This window comes from Nilaparvata lugens, unplaced genomic scaffold (genome assembly GCF_014356525.2).
Source record: "Nilaparvata lugens isolate BPH unplaced genomic scaffold, ASM1435652v1 scaffold4972, whole genome shotgun sequence".
Classification (NCBI taxonomy): domain Eukaryota; kingdom Metazoa; phylum Arthropoda; class Insecta; order Hemiptera; family Delphacidae; genus Nilaparvata; species Nilaparvata lugens.
Genome location: NW_024090928.1, coordinates 1 through 18,942, shown reverse-complemented (window position 1 = coordinate 18,942; position 18,942 = coordinate 1). Strand labels below are relative to the sequence as shown.

The 18,942-nt window shown below is 33.2% G+C and overlaps 1 long non-coding RNA gene across 2 annotated transcripts; it reads right to left on the bottom strand.

The window, feature by feature from the left end:
• Window positions 1-1,500: 1,500 nt before the first annotated feature.
• Window positions 1,501-8,458, bottom strand: LOC120355843. Of its 2 annotated transcripts, none has more exons than XR_005573846.1 (3): window positions 8,201-8,458; window positions 7,542-7,699; window positions 1,501-2,154 (listed from the first exon to the last, which is right to left on the bottom strand). It is a non-coding gene; the product is annotated as an uncharacterized LOC120355843 (long non-coding RNA). The 2 variants fall into 2 exon arrangements; XR_005573847.1 differs by having other exon boundaries at window positions 7,542-7,690; window positions 8,197-8,444.
• Window positions 8,459-18,942: the final 10,484 nt, after the last annotated feature.

Sequence of the window (18,942 nt, the reverse complement as noted above, 5' to 3'; positions counted from 1 at the left end):
GAGTTTATAGACCAGTTCTTAAAGCTCGCCGCACACAGGGACATAAGTAGTGGCTACGGGAACGCGGAATTAGAAATGTCCGCAACTCAAATGCACATGACATTTCCAATTCCGTGTTCCCGCCACAGCTAGTGGACGCTACTATTGTCCCTGTGTGCAGGCTGCTTAAAGGAACGCTATTAAATCAACTCTATACGAACTCCAATACTTTTTGTGTAGTTGAGAAGTTGATATTGTGGTAATTATTCATATTGAATGAAAAAGACTAAGAAATTGTCAAAAAACCACTGATTTATTGATAATTAGAAACCGATCTAACCGAAACCGGTCTTTCTAATTATCAATAAATCAGTGGTTTTTTGACAATTTCTTAGTCTTTTTCATTCAAACTCCAATACGTTGCTTCAAAATATGCTACCTCCTCGATAGATAGAGGGACTTCATCTCTGATTGTTTTGGGGGAAAATAGAATCTCAAGGATTGCTAATTAAAAGCCTCTGAATATTTCTATAAATACCATCAGTATATTTGATTCTACCTAATAGGATTCTGTTTAAATACACAACTCGGGAATAATAAATGAAAAAAAAAATGGTGAAAACAAAACAAAATAATGATTGGTGAAATGATGATGGGGTTTTAAACAGCTCTGATGTGCACGACAAGACAAGCAATCAAATCAAGTCACAGCAGGTGAGACAATCCACAGTCTAAAAGTGTCTTGAGAGAAAAAAAAACAAAGCCAAAATGCTCATAGGGGAATGGTGACAATACTATGAACAAATCGAGACGTAGCTTTCAATGAGTAAGGCATCACAAGTTCAAGCAGAATATCAAAACTATCAACCATTCAACTCAAAACATTCCAAGTAGGAGCTGCGTAATATTACAAGTTTGCAGAAGAGTGCATAGTATTAGTCTAATATACAGTTATTTACAGCAAGCAGACAAGACAACAAAACAACAAAAAAAGGTGAAAAGAAAACCAGACAATCGAAGAAGAAAAGTCAACATGCTAAGGTTAGAAATGAGAAAGAAACTACCCACTAGTTAATAAACATTCACAGTGTCATAATTAGTCAGGATACACTCCAGTATATTACAAGGCTATCTACAATAAAGATCGTTGCAATTCTAGTTAAGGATGCAGCTACAGAGTTGAGACCATTGATTTTAGAAATGAAAATTTTCAAGAAAATATTTTCATACTATTTTGATGTTTTAAACAACATGTAGTCAAATTATTCATGTAAATAACCAATTTTGTTTATTACTGACTGGAGTACTTTGAGGTTATATTTTTTAGAAATTTCTAGGGCAATGCGGGAAGATCTACAAAGAAACTTAGAGATGATTAATTTAAAAGCCGCATTATCTTAGCAACCTCAGATGCTGTACAAACTGTCTATCATAATTTTTTACAATTTTATTAAATTACTGTCTACTAAAACCGTTCATGCTTCTCCCAAATCTGTTAACATCAGGGATAATAATATTTCAAAAGCCTTATCAAGTGAGAAAATTTGGGAATGAATCGTAGATCATTGAAACTATAATAACACCGACTGACGGCGCTAATAGAACCATCGAGGCTCAGTTCAAATTCACTCATATTTTTACCGGTTGAATCTGTTTATTTTTAAAAGCTTTCCAAAGACTCTTATCAGAGTATAGAATAGAATTATTACTGCCTTTATTTTTCCTAGAGAGCGAAGGTAGAGCGCAAGTATAAGTTTAAGGCTGGCCACTAACGACAGGACATGCATGATTAAACATGTGTTTGTCCCTGACAAACATGCATGTACACACACATGCTTATCATGCATGTCCTGTCGTTAGTGACCAGCTCAAGAACATGGTTAATCGCAGGATGCATTCTATAATAGGCAAGCAGCAACGCAAAGTGCACAATCAAACATCACACAATTCAATCAACCAAAAATTGACAAAAATATTGTAAAAATCATAAACTAACCTGAAGTGCACTCAGTTTGGTGGTGTATAATGAATGCATCAAGTTGTGAAGTAATCCAAGGCTGCAGATTGGAGATGAGCAGTAACATTCTTCCTCAAGTCTTCTCAAGTCGTCGAGGTCTTCTCTCAAAGCAGTGAGATTCCTCTGCGCGGTCATTCTGCTTCCAACATTTCAATACACTGCAAAACAACACACAATGCTTAGCATACAAAGCCACAGTCTACAAATAATACTACACAAGGGAAGTGACACAAGGTAGTTGAAATAAGTGGTTGACACAAAAAAATAATTTTATTCAACAGAAAAACACAGTCAAAACAGTTGGGGATATATTATGTCCTGTTTCTGAAAAAATTAAATTCTATTAACAAATACATTCATCACAAAACACATCAAAATTATTAATGAAGAGATAAATGAATAGATTCACTACTAAATTAGCTTTCAGAAGAAGATAGATTGACCGACCTGTAACAAAATAATTTCTGACAGCGGAAAGATTTTGGAAAAAACTTTTACAGTAAAAAGTATTTTGAAACAAATTCTGATAACAAAAAATTGTTCCCGCAGCGGAAAACGGTAGTGGTAGAATTTAATTAAAAGTTTTCCCTTAAAGTATTTTTTATTAATTAAACAATTGATTGATAAAATGTTTCCCGCTTCTCGCATGATGGACGCATAAAATAATCACCTTCAAAGAAACTATGAATGCATAAAAGTTGGTAGCATAAGTTATACAGTTTTTTCTAAATAAATGATCAAAATAGGCAACTAATTTTTTCGCATGATGGACGCATAAAATAATCACCTTCAAAGAAACTATGAATGCATAAAAGTTGGTAGCATATACAGTTTTTTCTAAATAAATGATCAAAATAGGCAACTAATTTTTTCGCATGATGGACGCATAAAATAATCACCTTCAAAGAAACTATGAATGCATAAAAGTTGGTAGCATATACAGTTTTTTCTAAATAAATGATCAAAATAGGCAACTAATTTTTTCGCATGATGGACGCATAAAATAATCACCTTCAAAGAAACTATGAATGCATAAAAGTTGGTAGCATATACAGTTTTTTCTAAATAAATGATCAAAATAGGCAACTAATTTTTTCGCATGATGGACGCATAAAATAATCACCTTCAAAGAAACTATGAATGCATAAAAGTTGGTAGCATATACAGTTTTTTCTAAATAAATGATCAAAATAGGCAACTAATTTTTTCGCATGATGGACGCATAAAATAATCACCTTCAAAGAAACTATGAATGCATAAAAGTTGGTAGCATATACAGTTTTTTCTAAATAAATGATCAAAATAGGCAACTAATTTTTTCGCATGATGGACGCATAAAATAATCACCTTCAAAGAAACTATGAATGCATAAAAGTTGGTAGCATATACAGTTTTTCTAAATAAATGATCAAATAGGCAACTAATTTTCAATGTCAGAAACTCTAAAGCCCGGTTGCACAAAAGCCGGTTAAATGTTAACCATGATTTTCACGAGAACCAATCAGAGAAGCCGTCTTCTCTGATTATTTCTCATGGAATTAACTACGGTTAAAATTTAACCGGCTTTTGTGCAATTGGCACTAAGGTACATAAAATAATAAGGTAGACTAGGTCCAAGTGGGTCTATAATTACAATTGAACAAAATTACGAGTTTATTCTAATAGAAATTAATGTTAAAATAGGCCTAAGTTTGTTTCAGTTATTTACTCAACGCTATTTAAAAGATAAATTGAGATCGGTAGACAACAAAGTAACTTTAACCGGCTTAGAAGTTTACGTGCTTTCAAGTTCAATACGATAATAGCTTACTGCTGAAGTTCAATTTCAAAGAAATAGCCAAAAATGATCATTTATACCTGAAAATAAATTGAACCAATAGTGAATTGCTTATTTAGCACTAAAACAGGTTTCAAATCGGTAAATTATAACCAAAAAATTTCGAAGCCAAATTTCGAAACTTTTTGAAACGTTTACGATATTTACCTTTAAAAATAATTGGAATGCACATTAAATAACTCATTTTGTACTAATTTGAGCCTAAAATTGATAAATTATAGCTTAAAACTCGATAGTTTTTTCAAAGTTTGGAATTTTCTAATTAATTGTGATTTATTTGAATCAATTTTGAAGTATTTTCAATTTAAAAATAATTTTTGTGTGTTTTGAATTGTAAATTGAGTGTGTAATTATAGGAGAATGAGTGACACATAACCTAGCTACATTTGGACTGTTGTATAAATAAGAATTGGAACCTTTTTGGGCGTAAGCCTGTGGTACTCTTCTGAAAGTTGTGTAATTCTGAATGATTGATTGAATAAATAAATAAATAAAAGCTGAAAAGTAAGATTCAATTACTTGACAGTAGCTCTCATGAACAAGCATTGGTGCTCACCATTCTACCAATACTGACAGTTAAACGTGAAACGGCCATAGATCAACATTAATCGAAAATAGGAAATAAATTTTCAAAACTGGACGAAATCAATTGAAAACATTGTAATAAGTTACAATAAGACAAAAACAAGTAATAAATAACGTTGAATAGCTGTTAAACATTTTTATGACGTAAAATTTACGGTACCTTGCCAATTCGCCCACTGAAGAATGGGCTGATTTTACTTCAATGTTCAGGTAAAAATTATTGATTGATTGATTAATTGAGTACTTTATTTATGTAGATTACAATATATACTGTCTTATATACAATAGTTTACAATACAGCAAAATTATAGATGAATTTACATGATATAGAGTAAGAAAATAATTATTGAACTGTATATGATATGAAGAAAGCAATTTGGAATAACTAAAGATAATATTGTAATGCAATTTACATAATATAGACTAAGAAAATAATTATTGAACTGTATATGATATGAAAAAGCAATTTGTAATATAATAACTATAGATAATAATTATATTGTTATGCATCTACATAAATTGGCGGAGCTTTGGACATATTAATGTCCATTCTTTGGAAACAATATTAAAAATATCCTCCCCACTAACTCTCTACCAATTATCGGATAGAACTGGATTTCTATGTTCACACTAGTTGATAAAAATAATAAGGAATTTCACATTAATTTAAGACTTAACCCAATAAAATATCACTAAAAACTGCAATAATTGACGACCACTACACAAAAGAGATACGAGTGTCACCATTTGGAAATACATGCTCTCGACTAGAGTCCAGTCTCTTCTCGACCTGAGTCGCGTAAGTGTGTGAAGAACAGCAAAGTATTGATTGAGTACTTTATTTATGTAGATTACAATATATACTGTCTTATACACTTATATACAATAGCTTACAATACAGCAAAGTTATAGATGAATTTACATTATATAGACTAAGAAAATAATTGTTGAACTGTATATGATATGAAAAAGCAATTTGTAATATAATAACTATAGATAATAATTATATTGTTATGCATCTACATAAATTGGCGGAGGTTTGGACATAAATTGGACACAATGTAATATAATATGGACACAATGTCCATTCTTCGGAAACAATATTAAAAATATCCTCCCCACTAACTCTCTACCAAAAGAGTTGACAGAGAGAAATACAACATGAACGCACTATACGATGTCGTATCTTCTTGTGCTATGTTTTCTCTACGTTAATAGTCACTGCCCTACTATTAGAATAAGAATTGACTGACTTTTATAGTCCAAAGAGATACAACAAACATGAAAACTATGAGAAAGCTGTACTTTCTTTTAGTCATTGATCAACTATTAAAACCAGAATTATTATTAGAAGGGGACACTGAAAAATGTTGGTACCCTTGAAATAAGGATTATTTTATTTTTACAAAATAAGGCTACCTATTCTTTGGAATAAAGGCAAATCGGGGATTACCAGATATACGGAAACTATTAGAATACTTTCTTTTAGTCATTGATCAACTATTAAAACCAGAATTGTTAGATGGAGACACTGAAAAATATTGGTATCCTTCAAATTAGAATTTTATTATTTTTCACAAAATAAGGCTACCTATTCTTAGTAATAACAACAATTCAGGGATTACCAGGTGTACGGAAACTATGAGAATACTTTATTTTAGTCATTGATCAACTATTAAAACCAGAATTGTTAGATGGAGACACTGAAAAATGTTGATACTCTTCAAATAAGGATTATTTGATTTTTACAAAATAAAGCTACCTATTCTTTGGAATAACAGCAATTCGGGGATTACCAGATATATGGAAACTATGAGAATACTTTCTTCAAGTCTTTGATCAATTATTAAAACCAGAATTGTTAGATGGGGACGCTGAAAAACATTGGTAATTTTCAAATAAGAGTTGGAAGATTTTTCACAAAATAAGTCTACCTATTCTTTGGAATAGCACCAATCCGGGGATTACCAGATATACGGAAACTATAAAAATACTTTCTTTTAGTCATAGATCAACTATTAAAACAGAATTGTTAGATGGGGACACTGAAAAATATTGGTTACCTTTAAAAAAGAATTGTATGATTTTTCACAAAAAAAGGCTACCTATTCTATGGAATAACACATATATTCGGGGTTTACCAGATATACGGAAACTATGAGAATACTTTCTTTTAGTCATTGATCAACTTTTAAAACCAGAATTGTTAGATGGGGACACTGAAAAACATTGGTATTCTTCTAATAATAATTGTATGATTTTTCACAAAATAAGGCTACCTATTCTTTGGAATAACACCAATTCGGGGATTACCAGATATACGGAAACTATGAGAATACTTTATTTTAGTCATTGATCAACTATTAAAACCAGAATTGTTAGATGGGGACACTAAAAAATATTGGTAACCTTCAAATAAGAATTTTATTATTTTTCACAAAATAACGTTACCTATTCTTTGGAATAACATCAATTGGGAGATTACCAGGTATACGGAAAGTATGAGAATACTTTCTTTTAGTCATTGATCAACTATTAAAACTAGAATTGTTAGATGGGGTCGCTGAAAGACATTGGTAATGTTTAAATAAGAATTGTATGATTTTTCATAAAATAAGGCTACCTATTATTTGGAATAACACCAAGTCGGAGATTTTCAGGGTTGTGAAAACTATGAGAATTCTTCCTTTCAGTCATTGATTAACTATTTTTATCAAAATCCATAAACTGCAATCTGCTTTTCCATTTAAATTTTCACTTCATATCTGTTATCAATTCATTAGTTGCTAATAATAAATTTGGGGATACTTTTCAATAAATAAATACGGTAACACTAAAGTTATCTTAACTTAAGCTAGAGACATGTCAAAGTATATGGAGAGAAATTGTCCAGAACTGCAGCCTGATAGATTTTCCTCATGAAACTGTTAATACATTATAGGTAGGATTTCAAAGTGTCAAGTTTAAATTTGGAATGAGGAAAAATCTATAGATTACAGCACGCCATTCTCTATGTACCCAAACATTTGAAATGCCTTTATAATTAAAATTAGAAAGCATATTTTAAGCAAATTTGCTTGAAGAGCAGAAAAATTACATGATATTTGTAGAGAGGTAAATTACCTTGTATGTTGCATAAATATTTGAATCAGCTTCTTCCGTTTCAAATACAATGAATATTGTAGCAATATTGTTTGAACATAAAATCTCAAGTTACTATTCCAATTGAATGGTTATAATCTCCAATGATGATAATATTATATATTATAGGCCTACGGTACCTGAAAATGTAAAAAATAATAAATTAAACAGTAGATAAGACTATTAGAGAGAAGAGTAATAATACTTCATTAATAGTTTTGAATTACAAATTGTTATTTCTTTAAATTGAGAGATAATAAGTTTATTTGAAGTATTGTGCCGAGCATTCTGCACACCCAACCTACCTACCATTGCCGTCAATGTAAAGCTCAGTGATGTTATGAAAAAAGTAAAAAATAATCAACAAGTAGATCCAAAACTGAATGGAGTTATTTTAAAAATAACGATGAGTACATTTTACAACAATATTTTAGATGAAATAAGCTTAATATCATCTAAAAACTTATAAATACAATAAGACAGCCCTTGGCCATTGGCTCATAAAACATAGTATAGCTAACACATGAAGAATTTGCAATCATTTTCTCAAAGTAAATGTTTTCAAAGCTTATAGTTCTTAATTTACTAATAATATAAGATGAATTTCATAGGAATAAACGTTTATTCATTGTAATACTTACAGTATTTCATTTTCAAAACTTAGCTGTAAGGAACCCTATGGGAATATCCACTTTAAATTTTACACACACATTCTTCAATTATTGGACGGTTGCAAACTATTTTTACCATTGATAGACTTCAAGCAATTATAATAGAATATATTTTTAAAAAAATTGAAGTTCGAAAGTTAATATTAATTTAATAATCAGCAATTGTTTGCGGACTTGTACAGAATAATATTGTAAACAGACAAAAATCAAAGATGGCGCAATGTCAGCTTGTCAGAAACCAGAAAGTGGCAATAGTTCATAATCTGGCCGCTATCGCTTATGGGCAGCACAATGCTGGGAACATTTTGAAAATTACCTACCTATGACTATCAAACCAACAGCGTTATTAGTTTTTAAATAACAACTACATTTTTACAACATCAACTAATGATTAAATTTTTTGTATCATCTTATTGAAAAATTAGTTGTCTTCACAAATGGTTCAATGAAAAATTGCGCTTTTATTGAGCATTTAAAAGTTATTGAGGAGGTATTGCTTGATAGTTCACTGAAGATTTCAATTTCAAATTCCTTTGAAGCTCTATAATGCCTACTTTCCACAGTTTTTAGCAAATTGGACTATACATTATTGTAGAAAATAAAATTCTCTACAAATATTGTTTCATTAAAATTTGTTCTACGACCAACCGTTCAGAAGTTATTTATAAAATACTACAGAAGAGCTGTAGCCATGTTTACATGGGTTTTCTCAATTTTGATACGGTACTCTATAACTCCTTATCATCAGAGCTCTTCAGTAATCTAATTGCATAATTTTGTAGAGAATCTTTTCATCTTCAAGCTGTTCACTAGTAAAATCACCTCTTATCATCTCAGAAGCCAAGGACAGAAAATTCTACAGAGGACTTCAACGATGATGCAGATCCCTTGTTTTTGAAGCTCTGTAACTTCTTACTATTGAGTTTATTGAGTAATATAATTAGACTATTCTGTAGGGAATTTTGTTTCCGTTTAAAATGTTCCTGTGCAGAATCGAGCTCAAATGAACTATTTAAAAGTTATTGGGATACCATTGTTGAAAAACACACTGAAATTCAAATATCAATTGTGTTTTAAGCTTCATACCACAACATTCTCTGATTTTGAAACAATGTGAACATATAATTACATGGTAAATTGAATTTTCTTCAAAAATGGTACTGATAAAAATCAACCAACTATCAAGTGTTCAAAAGTTATAGAGAAAAATCTGCTGAGAAATTCATTGTTGACTTGGCTTTCTATACTTCTGATCCCCTATAATTCTCTATTACCTGAATTTATCACCTTAAAAAATAGATAGAATTGTAGTAAATTTTGTTTTCTTCAATAAAGGTCATGAGCGAGTTTACAATATGATGAACCGTTAAAAAGTTATCGGGGAAATACTGGAACATTCGTCCAACAATCTCTGAAGCCATCAGCCATGAAAGATCAAAATAGACAGCTTGCCAGTGGACAGATGACAGAGTTGCAAATTGAACAGCTCATGACATCTAGCGGATTTTTTGTAAACTACTTGGCACCACTCGACTAAAGGCAGTATTCAGTACGGCCTCTGTCTCCATATTTCAACTTTCATGGGTTCAGAGATTGTTGGGGGAAACAACTATTTTCTCGATAACTTCTAAACGGTTCATCATATTGTAATTTTTCTATAACCTTTATTGAAGACAACAAAATTTACTACAATTTCATGCATTTATAATGATAATAGGTTGAACAAATAAGGAGTTTTAGAGGCTCAAAAGTATTGGAAGTCAAGTCAACAATGAATTTCTCTGTAGTTTTTTCGCTATAACTTTTGAACTCTTGATAGTGGGTAAATTTTTATGAGAACCATTTTTGAAGAGAATTAAATTTACTATGTCATGATGCGCTCAAATTGGTCAGAAATCCATAAAATAACGTGTTATGGAGCGTCAAAAATAATTTACATTTTAAGATCAGTGTGTTTCTCAAAAATGATACCTCAATAACTTTTGAACATGTATTTCTAGCTCAATTTTGAAAAGGAACATTTTTTAAGAGAATTAAATTCTCTATAAGTTCACTACCGTACTCTAGTTTATCAATTAGACATCTAAATAATGAGTAATTTATTTTCAAAAATCAAATAATACAACTGATTTACCGCCGTGAAGCTGGCCCCACCATATCGAGCCCAAAATTTGAAACATATCCCAATATTTAGGGCTTTTTTTGGGCTTCCAGAATAACCAAGTTTCAATTTTTGGGCTCAACCGGAAATGGGTTTTATAAGGGTTTATACATTGGCGGGCCAGCTTCACGGTTAGCCCGCCACCATCACCGATCTTGAAGATGAAGGTGTCATTTGATAGAGTGAATTTTGGGCTTTCATTCTATACCATTTTCAAATTTTGGGCTCAAAAAATACGACCGTGAGAGACTTCGAAAGTTTTCAAATTCGGCTGGCCAGCTTCACGGTTAGCCCGCCACCATCACCGATCTTGAAGATGAATAATGTCATTCGATAGAGCGAATTTTGGGCTTTCATTCTATACCATTTTCAAATTTTGGGCTCAATAATTACGCTGCGGGCGGAGGAAAAACGTTATAGGCAGGGGGAGGGGGGTAATGTATTAAACCAGGTCCCTTGTCGCCGCCAGGGAAAGTGTATTCCAGAAAAAAATGATGAGAATCGATGGAACAAGTCTTCAGCTATCATATGATACCACTTTCAATTTTTGGGCTCAATAAACACGCCGTCAGCGGGGGGGAAGGGTTGTAGGTAACCAGGTCCCTTGCCGCCCCACCATATCGAGCCCAAAATTTGAAACATATGCCAATATTTAGGGCTCTTTTTGGGCTTCCAGAATAACCAAGTTTCAATTTTTGGGCTCAACCGGAAATGGGTTTTATAAGGGTTTATACATTGGCGGGCCAGCTTCACGGTTAGCCCGCCACCATCACCGATCTTGAAGATGAAGGTGTCATTGGATAGAGAGAATTTTGGGCTTTCATTCTATACCATTTTCAAATTTTGGGCTCAATAATTACGATGCGGGCGGAGGAAAAACGTTATAGGCAGGGGGTGGGGGGGTTAATGTATTAAACCAGGTCCCTTGTCGCCGCCAGGGAAAGTGTATTCCAGGAAAAATTGATGAGAATCGATAGAACAAGTCTTCAGCTATCATATGATACCAGCACTTTCAATTTTTGGGCTCGATAATCACGCCGTCAGCGGGGGGGGAAGGGTTGTAGGTAACCAGGTTCCTTGCCGCCCCCAGGGTATGTGTAATCAAGAAAAATCCGATGGGAATCGATGTAACAAGTCTACAGCTATCATATTACACCACTTTCAATTTTTGGGCTCGATAATCACGCCGTCAGCGGGGGGGAAGGGTTATAGGTAACCAGGTCCTTTGCCGCCCCCAGGGTATGTGTAATCGAGAAAAATCCGATATAAATCGATGTAACAAGTCTACAGCTATCATATTATACCACTTTCAATTTAGTGTTGAATTTAACAAAATTACTCGTTTTATAGGTGGTAGAAGCTGTTCTAGATAGTACAGCGTTTGAAATAATTTTCCAATAGTTCAAATATGTTCAGTATAAAGTATTCTAACAGCTCTCTCACCTGTGATATCTCATGATAGTGAGTAATTTCCTGAAATAGGACTTTTTCAGACTTGGATTTTACTCAATTTCTTGTTCTAAGTGGTGGAAGCTGTTCTAGATATAACAACACTGAAAATACTGTTTCAACAGTTGAAGAATGTTTAGTACAAAGTATTACAACAGTTTTTTTAGTCATGAAATCTTTTAATGATGAGATATTCCCTGAAATAGGTAAATTTTGAGTTGAATTTTACTATAAATCTTTATCTAGTGTGCTAGGAGTTGTTCTGAATCTTAGAGCTCTTCAAATACTCTTCCAATAGTTGAATGATATATAACACAAAGTATTCCAGCAGCTCTATCACCTGTGATATCTCTTGATTGTGAGGTATTCCCTTAAATAGGCCTATTTAAGAGTTGAATTTTACAAAATGCTTTGTTTTATTGAGGTGGCAGGCTTCTGAATCATTCAGTGCATAAAATAATCTTCCCATATAGCTGATGGATATGTGGTATAAAGTATTCTGATAGCTTTATAAGTCATGGTATCTCTTGATGGTGAGGTATTGCCTAGAATAGGTGTCTGTTAAGTTTAGTTCAATGTTTCTATGTGTAACCTTAACTAAATTTGGGAGAGCAATAGCACAAGGTTACCTTATTTTTTTCTCTCCCTATCATGGTACTTAATATTGTATGAATCAATAAATTCTTCGAAATTTCTTGTGTTGTGAGCTGGAAGCTGTTCTCAGTCATACAGTGCTTCTATTACCCTTCCAGTAGTTTAAGGATTTGTAGCATAAAGTGTTGGTTGCACAAAAGCCTGTTAAATTTTAATCGCGGTTAGATTCCACGAGAACCAATCAGAGTGCCTTCTTATCGAAAAAGCCTTTTCTGATTGGTTCTCGTGGAATCTAACCACAATTAAAATTTAACAGTCTTTTGTGCAACCAACACTTTATGCTACAAATCCTAAAACTACGGTACTGAAAGTGTAATCGAAGCACAGTTTAATCACGATTAAAACTTGAAGGACTTTTGTGCAGCCGGGCCCCAATTATTTCAATTTATTGTTCTCCTGTGATATTCCTTGATGTCTTAGTATGCTTGGTATGGATCTCCTCTATATAGTTGAATTTTACAAAATATGTGAGGTGAAATCTGTTCTGAATCATAGAGCACTTCATGATTGATTTAGTCTTATATGTGTTTGAACTATCATAACTTTGCTGTTTGTGGATCGATTTTGATCAATCACAGATCAGTTTAATGTCTATATTTGTATTCCTAACAATTTTTCTGTAAGGTTTACCGCTTTTAAGTAAACGAGCTTAATGTTTGACATCCACTCTTTTCTTCCTGACAATGTGAGTCTCTTAATTATCATAAATCTGCTGTTTGTTGATCGATTTTGCACAGTCAAAGATCAGTTTGTGAAGCATTTCAATGTCTATTTTTTATATTAATATCAATATTTTAGTAAAATAGACCGTTTTTAAGAAAACTAGAGCTGATTGTTTGTTTGACATCCTGACAATGTGTGTCTTAAAACTATCATAACTCTGCTGTTTATGGATAGATCTCTCTCAATCAAAGATCAGTTTGTGAAGCATTTCAATGTCTATTTTTTATATTCCTATATTTTTTTAGTAAAATCGACCCTTTTTAAGTAAATTTGATTGAATGTCTAACATCTACCTTTGTCTTGCTGATATTGTGTGTCTTTGAACTAGCTTAACTCTACAGTCTATGGATAGATTTTGATCAATCAAAGACCAGTTTGTGAAAAATTTTAATGTCTTTTTTTTATATTCCCATCAATTTTTCTATGAAATTAACCGTTTTTAAGTAAACTTGAGCTGAATGTTTGACATCCACTCTTCCTTCTTCATGATAATCTATGTCTTTGAACAGTTATAACTCTGCTGTATATGGATCGATTCTGCTCATTCAAAAATTAGTTTATGAAGCATTCAAATGTCTATATTTTGTATTTACATCAATTTTCCTGTAAAATGTATCGTTTCCAAGTGAACTTGAGCTGAATGTTTCTTGTCCACTCTGTCTTTCTGATAATGTATGTTTTTAAACTATCATATTTCTTCTGTTTATGAATCGATTTTTCTCAGTCAAAAATCAGTTTGTGGAGCGTTTCAATGTCTTTCTTTTGTGTTCTTATCAATTTTTCTGTAAAATTGACCGTTTACAAGTAATCTCTAGCTGAATGTTTGACAAGAAGAAATAGTAAGACAAGAAACAGAACTTTTGAATTTCAAATGCAGTCCCTGCTTAGTGCTGCTGCAAGCGGTCAGAATCTCAACTAGACTGCTGTGACGTCACAATGTTTTCAATTATTGCAGACTGCAGAGGCAGACTACATTTTGAATATCAACAGTTCTTGTGTTTAGGTTCATAAAAATTGAATTTTGTGACTAAAATATTACGATTTGAAGTTTGATTTTATGAAATATCTTTTATTTAGTAGTTTTTCTAAAAACATTAACGTTTAAATAGGTTTCAACCGTTAATTATTGCATAATACGAAGCTAATGTGTGCATTGATCGCATTGATTGACTTGATCGCCCAAACCTACATTTTGATAACGTGATTTTGTGAGTATTTCGAAGATTCAAAGCTTATTTTCATGATTATTATGTTGTTTTATAAGTGAATCGAGTATATTTATATTTTAAAACTCCCATTCATTGAATATAATTGCAAAATGTTTATCCCAATCTTCACTCTGCAATACGGTATCGGCTCTTGGCCTACCGTATCTTTTTTTACATGTTTGTTAGTAATATTCCGTTGATAGCTGCTTGAATTATATTGTAACATGTACTTAATAGATTATTAAATCTTCTTCAATAAAGTTTTTGGTTTGGTTCTTAATTTTTGTTGAGTTATCACTCTATATGTCCAGCCATGTTATAGTCATAGACATGTTAGGTTGGGATTGTCTGTTGCAGTTACGCAAAAGTCATCAACCATTTATCAAAATAACAAAAATTTTGGGATTTAACACTTTATAATCTTGAACTTAATGTTATAAAATCATATTTTATCATGCTTTATAAGTATTTATGAAAAATAATACCTATTTTTATGTTATCATTTTAAAAAAAAATATGAAGGTTTTCAACGCATTATCTTGTAAAAAATTGTTGTTTTCTTGCGAACTCATACATTATTGCAGTCATTTTATCCAATTCAAATTTTCAGGCTTGGAATATTGTTTACACAAAACCTCTTGTTTGGACATTGAACTTGGAACATGGAAAATTGTCAATGGATCCACTGGAATATTCAATGAAATAGATGTATCCTCCTACAACATGCCAGGTAATTCTCAATTTATTGCAATGTCTGTGGTTTCATTTCCACACATATCTTGTATTATCTTTTCAATCTTCAATCTGGTTCTTATTTTAAAACTATCTAGATTCAAAGAAAAGGCATATCAAAGGTGTGGGTCGAAGAGAAAGGCGGGCTGTGATCTATAACATTTATCTGATATTTGTTTTTAAAAATTGCATATAAATAGTAGAATCATCTCAAATTTGATGAGAAAAATTTATTGATCTTAGTTTCAAGACAAATCTCTCCATGTACTTTGATGTGCCTCTAGCTTGTAAGTTATCTTATAGTGTTACTACCCATTGGTATAGGGCCTCCAATCCCCGTATTCAATTGTAGGAAGGTTGTTATTATGTAGGAATTTAGCAAAATATATTGTTTTGTGAGGTGGGATATTTTTAGATCCATATTGAGAATACAAAGATGAGAAGAATATATGGATATCAGCTTTGAACAAACTACATATTATACTCTGAAATGACTCCAGTTAAATATACTAGTTTTTGAAATTCCCCCTTATTATAGGAGTGAAAAATCAATTTTCAAAGACTTGATTTAGGGCCGGTTTCCGAGCTCGGGATTTGGCTAAGTTGTAGACTTTAAACAGCTGGAGTAAGAAAATTTGCTTACTAAAACGGGGCGTAGTCGTAGTCATTGTCAAAGTCACGTTTGAATTAAATTTCGAAAAACTTGAAAAATGAACACAAAATAAAATGAAGAGAAAATAGTGTAAAGTTTAGGCTATTTTGAATTATGTATGTAATGGGGTAATTAAAAAATAGGAATATATTGAGGTTATATTATGTAATGGGGGAATTGTTTATAGGTAATTGGGGTGATATTATATGAAATGTTGAATTTCGTCAAGATAAAACGTTTCCAATTATAGAAATGATAAAATAAAAACTGCGACTATGCCCCGTTTTGGAAAGCTGATTTTCTGACTCCAGCTGTTTAAAGTCTAGAACTTAGCTAAATCCCGAGCTCGTAAACCGGTCCTTGAGTAAGTAACTCTTAATTTTTGTAAGATGTATAAAAATTGCATTATTTTTTAGTGGAACCTACATTAAAAATGTGCCGCATCAATTAATTATTGTTCTAATAGTAGAATAAATATACAGTAAGAATGCATTGTGAGAGGCTTCTGTCCCTACCACTCTTCAAACTTCTGTTATCTCGGAAATTATGTAGTTCAACTTCACCTCAATCTCATGATTTCATGACTATTTATCTATCTAGATGATTTGCCCTACCAATTCCTGTTCTAAAAGCTGTGTCAAGAGTATAAGAAAGAATTCTGATAGTTTATAAACCCGTTATAATTTATGATCTTTAGTTATTACAGAGATTACGTTGCTCAAATATTGTAATAATTCGCCTATATCTCGGGTTTTTGTGGCTATTTGTTCATCTGGACGATACGGCGTATCAATTTCATTTCCAATAGTTGCGTAAAAAGTATAAGAAAGTATTCCGATAGTTAATAAACCCGTGATAATATCTTATCTTGAGTTATTTAAGAAATAATGTAGTTACAATTGGGATTATCCACCTAAATCTATGTTATTGTGGGTACTTACTTGACGGTGTCCAACAATTCTTGTCTTGATATTGAGGTGATGTCTATTCTAATATATTTTGATATTTTTCTTGATATCTACTATTCCCTCCAGTGATGTCCACGTTATAATGGCAGTGGAGAAGTATAGAACAGTGTTGCTGATTCTCTGCATTACCACTGCCTCCCATAGAGGATACCGGTATATTTAATGTAATATTCAGACTCAACTCACACTTAGGCGACTCAGGTGGAGAAGAGACTGGACTCTAGTGGAGAGCATGTCTATTCAAATGGTGACGTCGCGGAGACTAGAATCGACTGGTCTGAGTGTCACCATTTGGAAACACATGCTCTCCACTAGAGTCCAGTCTCTTCTCCACCTGAGTCGCCCAAGTGTGAGTTGAGCCTTACTGTTCATTCTTGTTAAAAATAATCTTTAATATTTTAATATCAAAGAAAATTTATTTTGAAATGATAAATCAAATAATAAGTTTTCATAATTGGCATCAATATTTTGTTAATTATACTTCTACAATGTTGAAACATGATGTGGGAACAGTGTGGAGGTGGTAGAGGATAGCGCTATCTGCTTTGTCGAGTGACAGACAAGGATAGCAACACCAATGTTGATCAGATACTGCTATTATAACGTGGACCTCACTATAGACGAGAGTGTGAAAGGGATACTCGGCTTGCCACTCTAAGGTAAGTGACGGTGAGCCTCGGCAAGTGAAGGCGAGCCACGGCAAGTGAAGGCGAGGACTGGCGTAGTAGGCATCCACACTCTCGCGCTTGTAGGCACTCGACAAGAGAGTGGCGCCGGAATTATGTTGGACATTCGACTAGCGACTCGGCGAGAGCATAGAGAAAAGATAGCATAAGAAGATATCTCATGTTATAGGTATTCTATGTTGCAAATTTCCTCTTCGATTACTGTCGACTACTGTCTATTATTAGTGTGTTGTTGGGAGTGTAAGGCTCAACTCACACTTGAGCGACTCTGGTCGAGAAGAGACTCGACACTAGTGGAGAGTATGTGTTTTTAAATGGTGTCGTCGCGGGGAGACTAGAGTCGAGTCGACTGGTCTGAGTGTCACCATTTGGAAACACATGCTCTCCACTAGAGTCGAGTCTCTTCTCGACCTGAGTCGCCTAAGTGTGAGTTGAGCCTAAAGGTGCGTACAGATATACGCGCCGCGAACATCAGCAATTCACTTCTAATCAGCTGATGCCAAGCTTTTTATATCTATATCTTATACCGTTTCTGTAAAAATACAGATATAGTCAGCTTATTAAAAGTGAATTGCTCATGTTCGCGGCGCGTATATCTGTACGCACCTTAAGAGTGTAAGTAGGGCACAGTATGAGAGACTACCAGCGTCACATAGCTTCACCAAAAACAACTACTAGGACTATCGGCTTCAGTTAACACTCACATTTGCAACATAGACACCCTATACACTGTCTATTATTAGTGTGTTGTTGGGAGTGTGAGAGTGTAAGAAGGGCACATTATGAGAGACTACCAGCGTCACATAGCTTCACCAAAAACAACTACTAGGACTATCGGCTTCAGTTAACACTCACATTTGCAACATAGACACCCTATACACTGTCTATTATTAGTGTGTTGTTGGGAGTGTAAGAGTGTAAGAAGGGCACAGTATGAGAGACTACCAGCGTCACATAGCTTCACCAAAAACAACTACTAGGACTATCGGCTTCAGTTAACACTCACATTTGCAACATGAACGCCCCATACCATGACATACGACGCTCTTGAGCTATTTTTTCTCTATGATATTATTCTGTCAAAATCACGTGGATGATCTCCAGAGTTGAAAATTTCCAGCAAGAAAAAAATTAGTTTGACTGGTCCAGAACCCCCAACCTCCCATTCATTAAACGTGCGTTCTACCAATCAGGCTATAGATTTACTTGGATAGAAAGCTCTGTGCCGGTTGCACAAAAGCCGGTTAAATTTTAACCGTGATTAATTCCACGAGAACCAATCAGAGAAGCCGTATTATCAAAAAGGCGTTTTCTCTGATAGGTTCTCGTGAAATTAATCACGGTTAAAATTTAACCGGCTTTTGTGCAACCGGGCCTCTGTTTGGTTGGACTTTTATTATTGCGTAAACTTTGAATCACAAATTGAATTAGATTTGTTTTCAAATTGATCAATAGCATAGAGAAACAATAGCTTGAGTA